An 18,600-nucleotide genomic window follows, 5' to 3' on the forward strand; every position below is an offset into this window, starting at 1 on the left:
CCTGAGAAGGAGCCTGTATGAGGAAAAAGAGGATCTGAGTGTGTGAATAAAGGAGCACAAAGGGAGGAAACTGTGCGGCAGATTTTTAAACACAATTTGTGTCTTGATTCGGGAGTGGGAATGAGGAGAGAGCGACAGACAGACAGAACACGAAGGTTTCCACCCACAGAGGTCCCAGAACCAAGTATAAAAGGAGACATTGTAATCAGAGAGCCAGCCGGCCCCACCTGACTCAGACTGCGGCTGAGGGGTGGGAAGAGGGACTAGAAGGTTCCATTGCAGCCGGCTCCTTCTTCTACAGGTCGCCCCCCGCAACCCTCCCCGCCGCTTCCACCTCCACAGTTGGTGACGAGGTTAGGAAGCTGTGGGTGGGTGGGGAGGCAGTCATCGGGCTCCCCAGAACGAGGCAGGATGGTGTGAGCTCAAGCTCCCTGCATTTGCTGGGGCAGCGGTGGTAACACTTGGTTCTTCAAGGCTGGAATTCAAATGAGGCTGGCACTGCTCCAAGTCTCAGGGCTTAGGAGAGAGAGGCGCATTAACAATTCATCAAGATCAGCCTTGCGTGGGCTCAGCCTCCCCTATCTGCGTCCCTCCCTCTGTCACTGATTTGGGGGGGGGGCGCTCTTCTAGAGAAGCACTTCGTCTGTCAGTCTGTGAGCAGAGGTGGGGGTGGGGGGGTCTGAAGTTAGGCAGATTTTTCTCATCACATGATGGGGGACCTGTATCATGTGATGGCTCCGGTGATGTTGGAGGCGGCATGTGACTCCCAGGGCTACGTGGGCTCAAAAACAATTTAAATACAAAAACACACGCAGGTTCCCCTCCTTTCCTTTGCCTTTTGGTCTGGCTCTCCCTACCTTTGCGTTTGGTGCCTGACCGAATGGAAACCCCTTCTTCGTTTTGCAGCCTGTGAGCTCCGGGTACCTGGAGACCAGGCAGGCCCCTGTGCTGCCCCCAGCCCAGGAGCCGTGCCCCCCATCATTCTGCAGTCCTCTGACTCTCAGCCTGGTAAGTTGCTGAACACTTTAACAATTATCCGGGAAGCTGTCCTCAACTGTCTCATTAGCATGCACAGGACACCCTCCCAAGGCAGGGTGGAAGGGAGCTGGGGGAGGGGGGGAGCACCCGCGCGCGGCTCTGGGGAGCTAAGCTCTGGGCCCTGCCCTGCTAAGCTAGGTCCTGCCGGGGTGGACCAAGCAACTGCGTGTCCCCTGCGGCCCCCCCCCCCCCCGTCTCCCGCTACTCTTTTCTTCTTCCTCCTCAGCCTCCCCACCTCTTACCTTGTTCTTTTCTGCCCCCTTTTCGCGCCCCCCCCCAGCCCCCGCGCCGCACCTCTCATCTTATCTTTACAAATCTTTTTGTTTTTGTTTTGGATATCTAGATTGTATGTCGTTTCTGCCCGGGGCTGAAAAGGCCAGGTCCTAAGGACTTGGAGACTGGAAATGTACTAAGGTCCCTTGTCATTTTTTCCCCCCTTCACTCAGATGATGTTGCCATTGGGATTGTTTGAAGGTTGTCTGTTAACCCCCCAGACGCCAGCCAAGCCAAGGCTCATCAGGTGACAGGAGGCAGGGTGACAGCCAGCAGGAGGCAAATCTCTGGGACTCCAAACATTTGACTTTGAGGGAGACATGGAGGCTGCCAGCAGAGCCCAAATCCGGTGGCCAGGGGCATTCTCGGGTGCCACACACAGGGGAGCTTGCTCTGAATTTGAGGCCACACCTTTGCAGATGGAGGCAGAATTAGCTGAGAAACTAGCCTTGGGGAAAGCTGATGTGAATCCCATGGGAATCCCATGGTGGCAGCCTCTGTCGGCACAGAGCAAGTGGGTGGCTGCAGGCCTGCAGGGATCTGTTCAGCAAGAAACAACTGAGCACAGTCCACCCAGCAGCTCAGGAAGAGAATGTCACCTTTAGCCCCTTGGGGAAACTGAGGCACAGAATGACATTAGCTTACTTCCTTAAAGTCACACAGCTGGTAAATGACTAGGTGGGATCTGAGCCCCAGCAGTTTCTCCCTAGGGACTACGGAGTTAACCATCATGGTAACCGGCCTCAAAAAGAAAAAAAAAAAAAAAAAAAAAAAGCTAGCCAACGGTTACCATGCAACAGGTACCGTGCAGGTTTGGGGCCACGTTTGTGCACAAAACAAAAACACCCTGTTCTTACACAGATCACGCAAGTCACTGCACAAGGCCATCTATTGTTTCAAACCAGGGTATTTGCTAAGAAAGAAAAGAGCAAGGTACCAGGAAAACATAGAAGACGGGTTTCAGGCCGAGAAGCAGGGATAAAGGGAATGTGGTCAACGGAGGCTTCTGTGATGATGTGATCTGAGAAAGGAGTCAGAGCCAACAAGGTGAAGGGTCAAAAAGATCTCTGCAACCAGAGGGAGAGGCAGGGACAAAGGCCTGGCTAGGTGACCAGGAGCAGGCCCTTGAGGAGCAGTGAGAAGCCTGAGGGCTGAGCAGGGTGCGTGGATGTGACTGTGCCAGTTGGGGTGTTCTGGACTGTAAGGGGCTCTGTAGACCTTGCTTGGGGTCTTAGGTTTCATCCCAGGATTGATGAGCAACCATGGAAAGCCTAAAGTAGGGAACTGGATTTGCAGCATGAAGAAAATCCCCAGGAAGTGAACCAGTGTGTGTTGGGTTGCAAACCACCTCCAAGGTAGTGACTTAAAACAAGGATGGTTTGAAGCTCTTTGTTCTGGGAGTCAGCCATTGTGGCTGGGAGGACGTGAGTGGCACTGTGCTTGGCAGCATTGGCTTGTCCAGGTAGGTGGCCAGGAGTCTGGCTGAGAGTAGCGGTCATGGTCAGGGACTGCTGATGGGCATTGAACTGATCAGGCCTTCTAACAGTGCACTTTGGTTAATGCAGAGACGGGTAACTGGTGGTCAGGTGGTGGGAGCAGTAGCTGCTGAGTGCTTAGCCTGAAACAGGACATCTCTATCACTCCCCCCAAGGCCCAGGGGGTAGAAAGATTGTAAGAGCCGGAGGATGGAGGAGTGTTGTGATATGCTATCTTCTGCATATGGCGTGGCCATTGCAATTGTAAACACACAGCAGCTGTGATTGGATAAGCCCTGTGCATGCACATACATACACACAAAAGACCCGGAAGTAGGAGGGGACTGTGTTGGGGGAAAAAGAAGGGGTCAGGAGAAACGGGAGGCGGATAAGGAGTAAATAAGAACACAGTACATTGTATACGTGTATGAAATTGTCAAAAATAAAACAGAAACACTGTGGTGGTATTGTGTTCCCCAAAATATTGTACCTTAATAAACTTATCTGGGGTCAGAGAACAGAAAAGCCACTAGTTAGGCAGTGATAGCACACGCCTTTAATCCTAGCATTCCAGAGACAGAAATCCCTCTGGATCTCTGTGAGTTCAAGGCCACATTGGAAACAGCCAGGCATGGTGACTCATGCCTTTAATCCCAGAAAGCCAGCCTTTAATCCCAGAGAGTGGTGGTAGAAAGCAGAAAGATATATAAGGCGTGAGGTCCAGAAACTAGCAGCTTTTGGCTGGTTAAGCATTTGGCGGGTTAAGCTTCAAGCTTTGGAGCAGCAGTTCAGCTGAGAGCCGCTGGGATGAGGACACAGAAGCTTCCAGTCTGAGGAAACAGGACCAGCTGAGGAATTGGCAAGGTGAGATAGCTGTGGCTTGTTCTGTCTCTCTTGATCTACCAGCATTGACCCCGATAACTGGCCTCGGGTTTGATTTTATTAATAAGAACTTTTAAGATTCCTGCTACAAAACACAGTAAACAGATGGCCTGGGCTGTGTAGCTCCATCTCCAGCCTTTGTCGTGGGATGGCTGGGTCGGTCCCAGCAGCAGCCAGGAGGGGGGCCTCAGCCTGCAGCCATTCTCAAACCTCTCTTGCATTCCTGCTGCTGCGGCCCCATTGGCCTAAACCAACTGCACGGTCAGGGCCAGGGTGGAACTGTGAAGAGCTGGGGTGGGTGACATGTTCCTATAACCCCAGCACTGGGGGCTGGTGGGGGGACACAGACAGGTAGACTTCTTAGTCTCATTGGCCAGTGAGGCTAGCTGAATGGATGAGCTTCAGGCTCAGGGAGAGCTTGTCCAAAAACCAAAGGTGGATGGAGTGTTCGGCGCCATTTGTTGCTGGAGAGTTTCTCTCCAGCTCCCGCCAAAGTGGAGAGTGGCCAAGATGAGATACCCAACATGACCCACGTGCTCGAACACCTGTAAGCACACACACACACACACACACACACACACACACACACACACACACACACGATGAAGTGGGTAGTGCCTCTATAATATTGGGAGGAACTGAAGCCAAGAGGTAATAGGAAGCCAGTTTTGTGCCCAGTGATAAACCTATCTTGATCATACACCATTTTATGCTTCGGACAAACAAGGGTCTGAATATGTGATTAGGAAAGATATTAAAGGTCTAGGATGAAATGGGTGTGGTGCAGCAAGGTCTCCCCACATTATTGAGAATGTCCAAGAAGATTCTTGAGATGTTGCCCTAAAATGAAATTTAATCCAGATGGAATTCGGTATGCTTCTATTTTTATACAATGACAGCGCATAGGAAGATCCAGGGGCAAAATGGACATGGCTCTGGGGGTGGTAGGGATGGGAAGGAGGTGGTTTAGTGTAGTAGTCGTGCAGCTGGGCAGTGTGTAGCTGAGATACAGGTCATTTTGAAGAGGGGGGTGGGAGTATCAAGGCAGGGAGTGGGGGTTGGAGAGCAGAGCAGAATGCTTATTTGTGAGTGGTATGTAACATGAATAAAAAATTTCTTAATAAAAAAAGAAAAAATCCAAGAACATTAAAAAAAAAAAAAAAAAAAAAGAGCAGAGAGATGTGTTTAAAATCATGCACTGTCTCCAGTAACTTTGAACTGCTTGGGACCAGGTACCTGGAGATGGTGGTAGAGGGTAGCCAGGTTGAATAATCCCACAGAGAGAGAGAGAGAAAGGGGGAGGGACTGAGAAGGAGAGGAATGGAAGGTGAGCCACGGATTCTACCAAAGCAGAGTAAGACCGCGAGCAGTGGTGGAGAACGAGGGAGCTCTCCAAGCAGTAGAAGTCAGAGTGAGTGAAAGAGGGGCATCCCAGGCTGGCCTGAGATGTGAGAGGCCCGTGCCTCCGCCTTCTGCGTGCTAGGATTACAGGCATACTTCACATCACCCAACCCCAGGTGACCGAGTTCTGCCAGATAGCCTGCTGGGAGCATTAGTTTCCTCTGCATCACCTGCACACTTGGTAGGAAGGCTGGCTTCCAGGTCCCCACCCCCCACCCCCAGGCCTTCTGCACACTTGGTAGGAAGGCTGGCTTCCAGGTCCCCATCCCCCCCAGGCCTTCTACATCCTCACCCACTGTTTAACAAGAACCTTGGGTGATTCATAAACACATTGAAGTTTGAGAAATGTGGGTCTGGGTTGTTGCTGGGAAAAACTGATGCTATTCTGAGCGAGATAAGAGAGGGAATCCCAAACCCCACACTCCTTATTTTTATTCTCCTTTCAGAGCAGGTCCTGATTTAGCCAGAGTTCCTCCCCTTACTTGTGCCGGGTTTTTATTTTATATGTTATTACTCAAAATTGAAAACATATACATAGAGAAAACATAGCAAAACCTACACAACCATTATTACCGTCAATAATTCTCAGCTCATAGGCAATCCTCTTTACCCCGTATCATTCCTCCCAACCAGGACTATCTTAGATTAAATCTTAGGTATGATATAATTTTACATATAGAATTTTTGGTTGGGTTTTTTTTGGGGGGGATTGTCTTGTTGTTTTCTCTTTTGTTTGTTTGTTTGTTTTATGAGACAGGGTTTCTCTGTGTAGTCCTGGCTGTCCTGGAACTTACTCTGTAGACCAGGCTGGCCAGCACCCATATGGTGGCTCACTTGCTAATGACTTCAGTTTCAGGAGATCCAGTGCCCTCTTCTGGATTCCTTGAATATTGCACACATGGGTGAATATACATACATGCAGGTGAACACTCCTACACATAAAATAAAAAATAGATAAACCTTTTTCTTAGAAAGAAGAATGAGAAGATGCTTAAATGAGGCATACCAGAGTACATACAAAGTGCATACACACAGCCTGAAGCATCAGAAGGCTGTTACAGCCACTTGGTACCCAAGGAGCTTGCCCACATTGTCTCCTCATCCTCCCTAGCAGCTATTTGGTCTTGACTTTATAGTTTTATCACCCATGTGTATTCCTAAGGAATGTCTTCTCTAACTCCTTTCGGCCTTTTGTGAGTGTAGCTCTGATGCAGGTGTTCTTCTATCTCTTTGCTTACTATTTTGTGAGGTTTGCCCATATTGATGAGAAAGCTGTAGAATCCATTCATTTCCACCAGTGACAGACTACAGCTGGTCATCTGCTCTTAACTGGCATTTGGAATGTTCCCCTGGTTTTCTGCTCTCATGAATAATGCTACTATACACAGTCTCCTGCGTGTTTTGTGTTGTGCCCGTGTAAAAAGTCTCCAGGCGGTGTGCACACAGGGAGAAGTCCAGGATCGTAGACCACGCATCAGTTCAACTCTGCAAGAGAGAACCAAACTGCTCTCTGCTAGTAGCTGCCGTTCCTTTACAGTTCATACATCTTTTAATCTCTTTTTTTCCCCTTGATTCCTTGCACCAGCTAAGGCCTCTAATAAAATGTAACAGAAACAAAAACAATTACCCTTGTCTGCTGACCTCAGAGGAATAGAGCACAGCATTATGCAATTAGGTAACATGGTTGCCCAAGGGTTTCTTTGTTGTTAGGAGTTTTGTTTCTTGTCAGATTAAGAAAGTTCTTCTGTTGCTCTGAGTTTTCTTTTTGTCATTTTTTATTTTTATTTTTTTAGTTTTTATTTTTTTAAGTTTCATCAAAGGGGTTTTTCTTTGTCTTTTGAGATTCTAACCTGGTTTCTCTGCTTTGCTCTTTTAGGGTAGTGAGTGATGTTTAACTCTCAGACTCTAGGCAGAAGTTCCCAAAGTGGTCTCAGCTTTACCATGACCATGTAGCATCATTTTGTGAAACCGGATTTACCTTGGCTATATTATATTTCTAGGTTTGAATTGGTCTATGAGTATATATTAATTTACTCTGTGTTCAGGAGAGGAATATTCCTGTAATTTCTCTCCTAACAATCTTACCAGATTTGGGTAAGAAGCCTGTGCCACATTGAGAAAATGAATTTGGAAAATTTCTGTGTTGTATTATAGTTTCTTGAAGGAGTTTGGATTAAGTTAGGAGACTTCTTCCCTGAATATTAAATAGACTTTCCTAGTCAAGGGGGCTAGAGAGATGGCTCACTGCTTAAGAGAAATGGCTGCTCTTGCAGAGGAGCAGACTTTGGTTCCCAGCACCACATGGTATCTCACAACCACTTGCAACTCCAGTTCTTGGTGACCCGACACCCTTTCTGCCCTCTGTAGGATGCTGTTTGCATGTGGCTCTCATGCATGCATGTAAGTTTAAATAAATAAATCCTAAAGAAATTGCTGGTGAAGATATGAGAATTTAGAGTTTGCTTCATGGGAAAGTTACAAATATGGATTCATTGTTTTTAGTAGATGTGAAACTCAAGATTTCTCCATTTTGATAAATTGTTTTGTTTTTTTCTGGGCATTTGCTCATCATTTTGTGATTCTCAATTTTATTTTCACAAAGTTGTCATAATATTTTACTATTTTTCTGTATCTATAGGCCTTGGTGTCCTTTTTATATGCTCTGCATTTTTCTTCCACTGTTTTTTTTTTTCCAAAGCATTTACCCATTCTGTCTTCAAGTTGCTCAAAGAACCAAATTTAAAAAAAAATTAAATTGGGGCTGGAGAGATGGCTCAGAGGATAAGAGCACCGATTGCTCTTCCAGAGGTCCTGAGTTCAATTCCCAGCAACCACATGGTGGTTCACAACCATCTGTAATGAGATCTGGTGCCCTCTTCTGGCCTGCAGTCAAATATGCAGACAGAACACTGTATACATAATAATAAATAAATCTTTAAAAAAATTAAATTACAAAGAATTGTGTTTCGTTATACCTTTTTTTTTTTAAAACAAAATTTGTTTTTTTTTAAAGAACCTATTTTTGTACCGGCATGATGGCTCCATTGGTGAAGGTGCATGCTGCCAAGGCTGACAACCTGAGTTTCATCCCTGAGACCTCAAGGTAGAAGGAGAAAACAGGCTCCTGCCAGCTGTCCTCAGCCTTCCGTGTGTGTCCATGACATGCACACACTCACTCCCAAACTCACAGATCAAACACACATGATAACAGCCAACAAAAACATGTGAAAAATAAAAATAAGAGGACCTGCTCCTGCTTTTGTCCATCCTCTTTATTTTATGTTTGCTTTCTAATTTAGTAATTTCTTCGTGTTAATATTTCCTTCTAGTTTCTTTGAAGTTTTCTTTTTTTTTTTGTTTGTTTGTTTATTTTTGTTTTTGGGACAGGGTCTTATTGTAGAAAATAGGATACTCTCGAACTCACCGAGATCTGCCTGTCTCTGCCTCCCAAGTGTTGGGATTAAAGATATACACCACCATGCCTGGCTTCTGTGAGTCTAATTTACTATTTTCTTTGAAAACTTCTAGATGTGAGTGCTTGGATCTTTGATTCTTCCAGCTTTACTTCTTTCTGGTGTAGGAATGACTTTAGCTGGTCCCCATACTTTGCTATGTAATGTTTTTAGTATCATTAATTTAATAATATCTTATCATTGCCACCAGGAAAATTATCTGCAATGTCTTCCTCCTAAAACATGAAGGGGATAGTTCTTCTCTTCTCATTTTTTACTGTTGACTCTTGTCAGAGAACACACCCTATGGTTTCATTCTTGTTGAGATATTCTTTTTGACCCAGGACATGATAATTTTGGGTAAATTTTCCATGTGCACTTTAAAAACAATGTATTTTGGAAATTGGGGCATTCAACTTTTTTTTTTTTAAATCGCTTATATTTTGTTATTTTGTTTATTTTGCCTGCTTGTATGTGTGTACTAAATGGGTGTAATGCCCAAGAAGGCCAGAAGAGGGCATTAGATGTCCTGGAACTGACAAGATGGCTGGTTGCTGGGAATCCTACCGGGGTCGTCTGGAAGAGCAACTGTCTCCCCAATCCTGTGATTCAAAATTTTAAGTATGTGAATTGTATTGTATAAGTCTAAAAGATTTTTTTTTTTTTTTTTGGTTTTTCGAGACAGGGTTTCTTGGTGTAGCTTTACGCCTTTCCTGGAACTCACTTGGTAGTCCAGGCTGGCCTCGAACTCACAGAGATCCGCCTGGCTCTGCCTCCCGAGTGCTGGGATTAAAGGCGTGCGCCACCACCGCCCGGCCTAAAAGAATTTTTTGTGTGCTTGTTTTCTCTAGATGGAGAGAAATCTGATAACATCTTTCTACATAATTGCAAAAATAATATATGATCATAGAAAGATTCTTTATATCTTATGTTGTTTCTATGATTGTAGACGGTTGTATCTTTTAGTCCTTATATCTTAATCCAATGGGTTTTTTTTTCTAATTTTTACTTTAACGTGTTTTGCCTACATGTATGTCTGTTCACCAATGTGTACATTAATGTTTTTTAAGTTAATTTAAGAGTTGGTTTTTTCCCTCTACTACATACATGGGTCTTGGGAATAGAACTCAGATCATCAAGCTTGGCGACAGTAGCCTTTACCTGCTGAGCCACTTCATCATCCCGACTCATGGCTTCTTAAACCTTCTGTATGCCATGGGCTCCTTTAGTAGTCTCATTAAATCTTTGAAGCCAGGTTGGATACCCACTTGTAATTCCAGGACTCAGGATACTGAGACAGGAGGATTGAGAGTTCCAGATCGCCTGGGCTACACAGTAAGATCCTATGATCATCAAGAACAGAAATAATAATAATAATAATAATAATAATAATAATAATAATAATAATAATAATAACAATAACAATAATAAAGTACATAGGAAGATAGTGGTACTTTATGGATTTCATCATTTGCAGATTTGGGGATCTGGGGCGAAGGGCTGAAGCGAATCCCTCACTGATAACAAGGAACAGTTTCATGAGTATGATAGATGTCTGCAGTGATTCCTATGAGCCAGTGTCCTGTAACAAAAGGTCATCTAGTTCCCATGCAGGCTGTGTGGCCCTGGAGTCTCTCTTCCCCTTGTTGTGCCGTTACTTCTCGGTTCTTCAGAGATGATGAGGCCATCTCCAACTCTATCCTGCCGTCAGTTCAGAAGATGCCCTGTAGGCATTTGATTTTGTCTGTGTTTATGCTGTATTAGGCTTCGGCCTGGGCTCATCTGCTAGAAATAATTTCCAAAAGCATTTGATGGGCACTTTGTAAGTGCCAGCCACCAATCTCAGTGTTTTCCCTAGTTGGCTATCCGGTTCTAACCAAGAATGTTCAATTTGTGTCAAGGTGGAATGGGTGCACGTGGGTATGAAGGCCAAAAGTCAATGCTGGTGTCCTCAGTCATTCTCCACCGTGTTTTTTAAGATATGGTCTCTCATTGGACCCAGATCTTACTGATCACCTAGACTTCTGGGTCAGCAAGCCTTTGGGGTCCTCCTGTCTCCGCTTTCTAGTACTGGGGTTACTACCGTGATCCTGACTTTTTATGTGGGCATTGGGGATCCTAACTCAGGATCCTAACTTATGCTTGCTCAACAAGTACTTTACACTCTGAGAAATCCCCCTTAATCCAGAGTTTTTTGACATTGAGACATGGCATTGTTATCTATGAATGTGTTGAACCTCATTTTTAGCTGTCCCAGAACACATACAGCGGTATGGGCCACAGGTTAAATATCCCTCAATAGTCCTTGATAGCAATTTTTGTTTGTTTGTTTGTTTGTTTGGTTGGTTGTTGTTATTTTCTGTGTTACTCATGGTAGATCACAATAGGACTGCTTTCCCATTCCCAGTCCTAGTTATTTGTTGAATACATGACTTCAACCCCCACAATACTGCGACACACAGTCAGAATTCCCATCTGATTGGGGCAGCAGCTGAAGCTTCAAGTGGTTAAATGACCTGCCCTGCGAGTGAGACAGACTACTATGGATGGTGGATACAATGTCCAATGGACAAGAGATGCAAATATACTCAGCAGTTGCCAGAGAAGATCCACAGTGGTAAGGGAGGAAGACGATGGAGCTGCTCTAGAGGTATATAATCATGTGTGTGATCCTCATTGACTTTAGTTAATATTCTAATTCTTTGAGAATCCCCTATGATGTATTTTAATCAGCCTCACCCCTGACTCCTTCTCTAACTCCTCCCAGATCCACCCCCTCATCTTGATACCCTCCCAATTTTGTGTCCTCTTTTGTTCTTTGTAGTAGTCCACTGGATTTACCTGGTGCTGCCCAACTCAGCAGTGTGGGTCTATTCCTGGAGCATGGTTGCCCTAACCAGGGGCCACACTCTTAAAGAAAACTTACTTTTCTTCCCGCAGAAGCGTCGACTGTCCATAGCTCCTCCATTAGGGGTGGGGGCTCCTGAGCCCCTCCCTTCCATGCTGGAAGCTGACTGGCTTGCTCTTCAGCAGGTCATGTGCCAACAGCCATAGCTTCTGTGTGTGAGCTCTTGAGCGCGGTGGTTCTGCCATGAAGATACGATTTCACCGCAGCCCTCCCCAACCTATGGCTCTTAATACAGCCCCCGCCCCCTTCTGCGATGGTCTCTGAGCCTTGATTTACTTTATATTTCATGATGATTTGTGATATACTGAAGGCTGCTGAGTGGCACCAAAGGATGACCTCTAAATAAACACATTTGTCCAGGTTCAAAATGTAGATCGCTGAAGTGAGTTTTCAAACAAGTTTGGAGACTGCTATGCTAAATCACTACTTTCTCTTCAGAGAGAGTATAATTGATGGATTGATAGGTTTGTTTTTGTTTCTCAGCACTGAAGACAGAACCAAGAGCCCATGCATGCCAGGCAAGAACTCTGCCACTGAACAACAGCCCCATCACTAAAGCCTCCTTTTTTTTTTTTTTTTTTTTTTTTAATGATTTATCTGTTTTCATATTATGAGTAGCAGTGTTTTGCCTGCATGTATGTGTGTGCACCACATGGATGCAGTGCCACTGGAGTCCTGACAAGGGTGTCAGGTCCCCTGGAACCGGAGTTTCAGACAGTCATGAGCCATCATGTGGGTGCTGGGAATTGAACCAGGTCCTCTGAAAGAGCACCAAGTGGACCTAACTGCGGAGCCATCTCCCCAGCCCCACCCCCAAAGGTGTCTTAATTATCATCAGAGCTAAAGAAGCAGTCTTGTTGCTGTGATAAGGCTGTATCTGTTATGTCTTTCTAAGCATGTTCTATGTCTTAGAGTTAGGGAACTTAGAGGCACCCCTATTGTTGGGGGGTCTCACTCTAAGTAAGTAAATCGGAGAGGGTAAAGCAGAATGTATTCTTCTTGTCTCATGAAGTTAACTAGTGACTATCATAGAATTAATTCTGTCTCCCTACTGCCTGAGAATCACATTAGAAGGTAAGGAATTGCCTATTCATTGAGGCATAAGTCAATAAGCAGAACCGAGTAATGAGAGACCAGGGAGCAGTGGAGTAGATTCAGTTCTGCTAGGTTGGGATTCTTAATAACTCAGCTGTCACTCTAGACGTTTTCACACTTTTGTGTGGGGAATGGAAAGAAATGAAATCTAGGCTGATAATTGCAGCCAAGGTAACAAGCACAAATGTGAGCAGAAGAAAAGACCTTGACAGAGATAGCTCTCAAATTGGATGATAAAAGGTATGTTGCAGTCCATAGAATGATAAAGAGAGAAACAGTTAAGGAAATGTTCCATATGTAGGGGACGAGGTAGGCACAGAGGTGGAAGGTCAGTTTTTTGGGCAGAGGAGGTCATGTGCCTCCACATCTGTATGAATCGAGAGAAAACATGGATGGCAGGAAAGGAGGGAGGGAGGTCCGGGAGGAGAAATGGAGGAGACGTGAAAGAAAACAGGAAAGAGGCCAGCTCACCCAGCTTGAAGACTTCAAGAGGGGGTCGACCAGATGGCTCGGCACATGATTGTGCCTACCACCAAGAGTAAGAGTTTGTCTGAGGGTCCACCCGCATGGTGGAAGGAAAGAACAACTCTAGGAACTTGATCTCTGACCTCTGCACATGTCCTCTCTGCCTCCAGGTGTGTGCCACCATGCCAACTTCTTAACTGGGTTCTGGGGGTTGAACTGGGTTCTTCTTGCTCATGTAACAAGGTCTTTACTAACTGAGCCATCGCCTCAGTCCCAGCCTTTATCTTTTACATCCATGTTCCTAAAGTGAAATCAACGCATCAATAAAATAGTCCTGTAGTTTTGCGGTTTCTGTGGCAAAAGCAGTGAGGGGAAAAAAATGTCACCCACTTAAGCATTTCATAAGTTTGAAATGGCCAAGAAAATAAAAACTGACTACATACTGCTGTTAACAGTGGTTCAAAGGTACTGGGCTCAAGATGGTCAGTCTTTAACAGGATATAGCTGGAATTCAGTTGGTAGGACATAGTCTTTCTTAGCTCTATCATTTGCATATCATTGTTTACTAGTGTAAAATTTGCCTTTTGTTACTACTATGTTGTGTTGTGGCTCTGATTAACAAAAATAGATTAATGACTAAAATGTGGTTCACTGAAGTGTAAAAGCAATGATAAAAATAGTTCCAACCATTGCCGCAGAAGCTTAATGAGAGAACAGGGCTTCCAGATCATCTGTGATGTGATGATTTCACCAGAGCGGCTGGCAGGGAAAGTGTGAATGAGAAATGCGGCTGTGGAGATCTGGAAATTGGATTTCACTGAACAAGAGATTGTCTGCCCCGGATCTTCCATTAGCAGCTTTGTCAGGTAGCTGTGTGACTCAGGCAGAGGTCTCACATCATTTCCAAAGTGGAATTACCTGTGTGACTAACCAGTGTTCTTCAGCCACATGCAAAATAAGCTGGGGTTGGAGCTGAGTGGGCCAGAGCTTCCCTGGTGTGATCAAAGCTTTGGGGTTTGTTCCTGTACTTAAAAGAAAAGTATTAGGTTTCTAGTTTAGTAATCACTCAAAATGCAGAGTGAGCTCGAGGCAAGTCTGGTAGCACAATGAGATTCTATCTCAAAATAAAAAATACAAACAATAGTTGAGCATACAGCTCAGTAGAGCACTTTCCCAGCCTGGGGAGACTCAAGATTCAATCCTCAGTGCTAAGGGAAGGGGGAAAAAAACTTGGATAATTCTGAGGTGTAGCAATCACTAGAAGTAAAACCCAAAGGCTGTTGGCTGTTTTTCATGTAATCTATTGTTTTGTGAGACATGACACAGATTAGGAATGTATTCTAGGACGGAGGGATGGCATAGTGGTCAAGAGCATTGGCTCTTCCTCCAGTGGAGCTGGGTTTGATTCCCAGCATCCGTATGGTGGCTCACAACTCCCTGTAATTCCAGTTCCAATGGGATCTAACACCCTCTTCTGGCCTCTGCGGGTACTACATGCACATGGTGCACCACATGGACATGCATTCTCTCTCTCTCTCTCTCTCTCTCTCTCTCTCTCTCTCTCTCTCTCTCTCTCTCTCTCTCACACACACACACACACACACACACACACACACACACACACACACACACACAAAAAAAAAAAAACAAATATTTAAAAAAGAAGCGTATTGAGATTGTGCTGAAGGAGGACAGACTGTAAAGCTGTCTAAGAAGGTTTGGTCTACATATTGCTACAGTGCTACTAAGTAACACAACCCACTTAAGGAACAAGGATGTGCTTACTGGTGTCTGTAGAGTGACAGGGAGGTCCTTTGCATCTCAGACAGGCTCGCTCAGATATACGGGGGCCAACTACGTACTTTACAGTACCGAATGTACAAGGGGAAATGGAGTTCCTCTATTCAAAAAGTATGAAGACTTCCAAGATGATGGCCAGAGAGCATTAAGCCAAGCACAGAGGCCTTCCTTAACACAAGGCTCTCTGCAGCCCCCAAGGTCACATGGTCATGGAGTCTGCCCACAGCTGTGGGTCATGCCTGTACCTCACCTGGCTTTGGCTGAGTTCTCTTTGGGGGCAGAGTTGGTTCGGATAGCTATGGCAGTTCAGCTCCAACCCATGGGTTAGCCTTGTACAGTTTAGGCCAAAACATGTTCATACAGCAAAGACAGAGGGGCACCAACATGCAAGCACTTTTCAAATCTCTGTCTGGGGCTTGGGGAGATGCCTTGCGGGGTTGGGGGAGGTGTGGGCAAGACCACTTACTCTGAAAGTACGAGGACATGAGTTTGAACCACAACACCCGTGTTAGAAAAGCTCGGCATGGCTGCATGTGTCTGTAATCCCTGCACTGGGAGGCAGAGACAGGGGCTCCCCAGAGCTTGCTGACAAGCCACTGTGGCCTAATAGGCAATCTGGCTCAGCAAGATTCCATTTCAAGGCAACAACACAGAGAACTATAGAAGAAGACATCCAGCATCCTGTTTTGGTCTCTACATGCAGACACATGGACATGCACACTCATGGGCATGAACCATAAATGTACAACATACATGATCTCTGGATGGCTGAATTTGCTACCATCTCATTGGGCCTCAGCAAGCCACGTGGCCAGCATCTCAGAGAGTGGAAGGGTGCTACAACAAAGGACATGAATGTAAGGATGCCCTTGACCTCACGTGACTCCTCAAAAACAGACATGTCTGAGCACTAGGCTGCCTAGTGCGTCACTCGCTGGGGATGGTTCCCATTTACAGTCTGCAGTCTGATTTTAAGCAGGCATTGAGGGTGACGGTTAGCACCGCTCTCCTTCCCGTAACGTGTGCCTCTTCTGTGTGTTCTCTGAAGCACTGAGTGGTGTGACTCATGCTTTTTCACACTAATGCACATTAGCTCTCCAGTGGGGACAATGCTCATGAGAATAATTGAAAGAGAAAGAGGTGTTACAATTTCTGTATAGCATTAACAATGGCAGAAAAATCACAGGCCCGGTCCTCGTCATTGTTGGAGACGGGAGGAAATGTTATCTCTGATTTCAAGCGTTGTGTCGACATGCTGTGGTCAGCGGCTTGGGAAGACAAACCAGCATAAGAGGACATTCAGTGCTGAGAATAAGACACCAGGAAATTGAACGCAATGCAGGAGGCTTTGGCTGCGGCTGTGGACACTTCCTTAACACTCAGCTTCTTTGTCCTTCAGTGAAGAAAAGACACGTTATTCGACATATTAGGGGATGTATTTAATAACTATACAAAGTGCCTGGAAATGTGAAGAAGTTCTTTCTAGGGATGAAGCCAAAGTACACTAGAAACTTATTTGCAACTAGATACCTGCCTAGCTAAAAGCTGTAACCCTTCAGGCTGTGTCATTAGCTGCTAATGAAAAGTGGTCTTTCGTGGGACCCCACCACTATTTCTAGGTCAATATTGAACCAGCTGCCAGGGCCACCAAACACTTACTACATCATTTAAAAGCAAAGAGTTGTTAATACGTTCTAATTTAATAGGAAAAAATAAATGGGATCTTTCATTAGCCGAGACATAGACACAGAGGAAAAGACAAAGATAGGCATAAACAGATGTACACACGCACACACGTACACACACACACACACACTTTTGTGTATGTGTTCACATGCATGTAGGTGCACTTGTGTGTGGGGGGTGCATGCGCATGTGTGGGCATGTGTGCAGAAGCCAGAGATTAGCATCAGGTGTCTTCTTTCTTCACTTACCAACTTATACATCGAGATAAGATCTCTTAATCCCAAAGCTCACTGATTTGGCTGGTCTAGCTAGCCAGCTGGCTCTGGGAGAGCACTACCTCTGCCCGCTCGTGCTGGGACTACGGGGAGGCTACCGCACCCACCTGGCATTGTGTGGGTGCTGTGGATCCAAATCCCAGTCCCCATATTTGCACAACGAGCACTTTACCCACAGAGCCACCTTCCCAGGCGGAATATCAGTTTTAGAAAGATGTTAAAATGTGTTTTATTTTTAGTTTGTGTGTGTGTGTGTGTATGTGTGTGTGTGTGTGTGTGCGTGCGTGCGTGCGTGCGTGCGTGCGTGTGTGTGTGTGTGTGTGTGTGTGTGTGTGTGTGTGTACCACATGTATACAACTCCTGTGGAACCCAGAAGAGGGCATCAGATTCCCGGGAATGAGAGTGACAGGCCTTGGTAAGCTGTCTGAAGTGGGTTAGGAACCAAACCTGGGCCCTCTGAAAGAGCAGTGATCACTCTCAGCCCCTGAGCTATGCCCACAGCTCTGTAGATATTTTTAAGATTTGTTTTTATTGTTTTCAAGTATATGTAGGCGTGCATCTGCCTGTGGGTATGGGCACATGGGTGCAGGTGCCCTCAGAGGCTGGAGATTAGAGATGCTGGATCTTGGAGCTGGAGTTACAGTTATGGGTGCTGGAAATCGAACATTCTGGAAAAGCAGTAAGTCCACCTGACCACTGGGCTGTCGCTCCAGCCCCCAGCTTTTAGACATTTTTTTCATGTTCTTAAATTATCTTTTTTTTGAGATTATAATATGATCATATCATTTCCCCTTCCCTTTCCTCCCTCTAAACCCTCCCACATACCCTTCCTGGCTCTTTTGAATTCATAGCCTCTTTTTCCATAATGGTTATTACATATATATGTAATAACATATTATTATGTATGTATATTCCTATATATACAAATACAATCTGTTCTATGTCATAACATTTGTATTTGTTTAGCTTTTAGATTTTAACCACTACCTTCATCTAACTCAGTTTGATTTAGTTTTGTTTCATTTATGATGCCATAAACCTATGCAGTTGGCCCAGCTACACATTCCTCTTCCATAACTTCAACCATCTAGATTGAAAATATTTGAAAAAGAATTTTCTTGACCCTGGATATGTACACATTTGTTCTTATCATTTTCTAGACAATGCAGTGTAGCAACTATTTTTTACAACACGGCTATTACCTTAGATGGTATGAGTAATGTGGAGGTGATTTAAAGTGGATCGGAGGGGAACTGGAGGGACCGTGCAGTGGTTAGGTGCGTTGGCTGCTCTTCCAGAGGACCCGAGTTCAGTCCTGAACCCCCACAGAGTGACTCACAACCTTCTTTAACTCCAGTTCCAGGGGATCTGGTGCCCTCTGCTGGGGTCTCTACAAGCATCATGCGCGCACATAGTGCACGTATACACATACAGGTGCTCACATATACTAACTCCAACATAAAAGTCTGATGAAAGTCTCAGATATGCATGCACACACACATGCACATCACACGAGGCATAGATTTTACCAGTCTTTGTGGAGGCTGTGCTTCACATGTCCATCACTTCCCTTTCTCTGGATTTTATGGTCTTAGAAGTTGGAGTAGTAATCCAAATGAGGATCCTGTTCCTTCCTTCAGGAGCAGGAGACAACTCATGGGATTGTAAAGGACTGAGGTAAATGTGTTCCAAGTAGCCTGTGTTCCAGAGGAAGGGCTCTGCATCCTCCTTGTAGTTCAGTGTCACCCAGAGCAGTGATGGCCTTTTGCAGCCTCATTGCTACTCCTGCCTTAGAGAGAAGCATGAAGCTGAGATCGGGGGCAGACATTGCTTCAATCACAGTCTCCATT

The 18,600-nt window shown here is 45.3% G+C and overlaps 1 protein-coding gene across 4 annotated transcripts in view; it reads left to right on the forward strand.

Moving 5' to 3' along the window:
- The first annotated feature begins 744 nt into the window (after positions 1 to 744).
- The window catches only part of Tnrc6a (trinucleotide repeat containing adaptor 6A), a 177,572-nt gene continuing 159,716 nt past the window's right edge, over positions 745 to 18,600 (forward strand). For all 4 annotated transcript variants that reach the window (XM_015998876.3, XM_042283132.2, XM_076551724.1 and 1 more), the window contains exon 1: positions 745 to 1,008. The gene's annotated coding sequence lies outside the window, so the exon portion shown is untranslated. The remainder of the gene's footprint in view (positions 1,009 to 18,600) is intronic.

Source organism: Peromyscus maniculatus, chromosome 1 (assembly GCF_049852395.1).
Source record: "Peromyscus maniculatus bairdii isolate BWxNUB_F1_BW_parent chromosome 1, HU_Pman_BW_mat_3.1, whole genome shotgun sequence".
Lineage (NCBI taxonomy): Eukaryota > Metazoa > Chordata > Mammalia > Rodentia > Cricetidae > Peromyscus > Peromyscus maniculatus.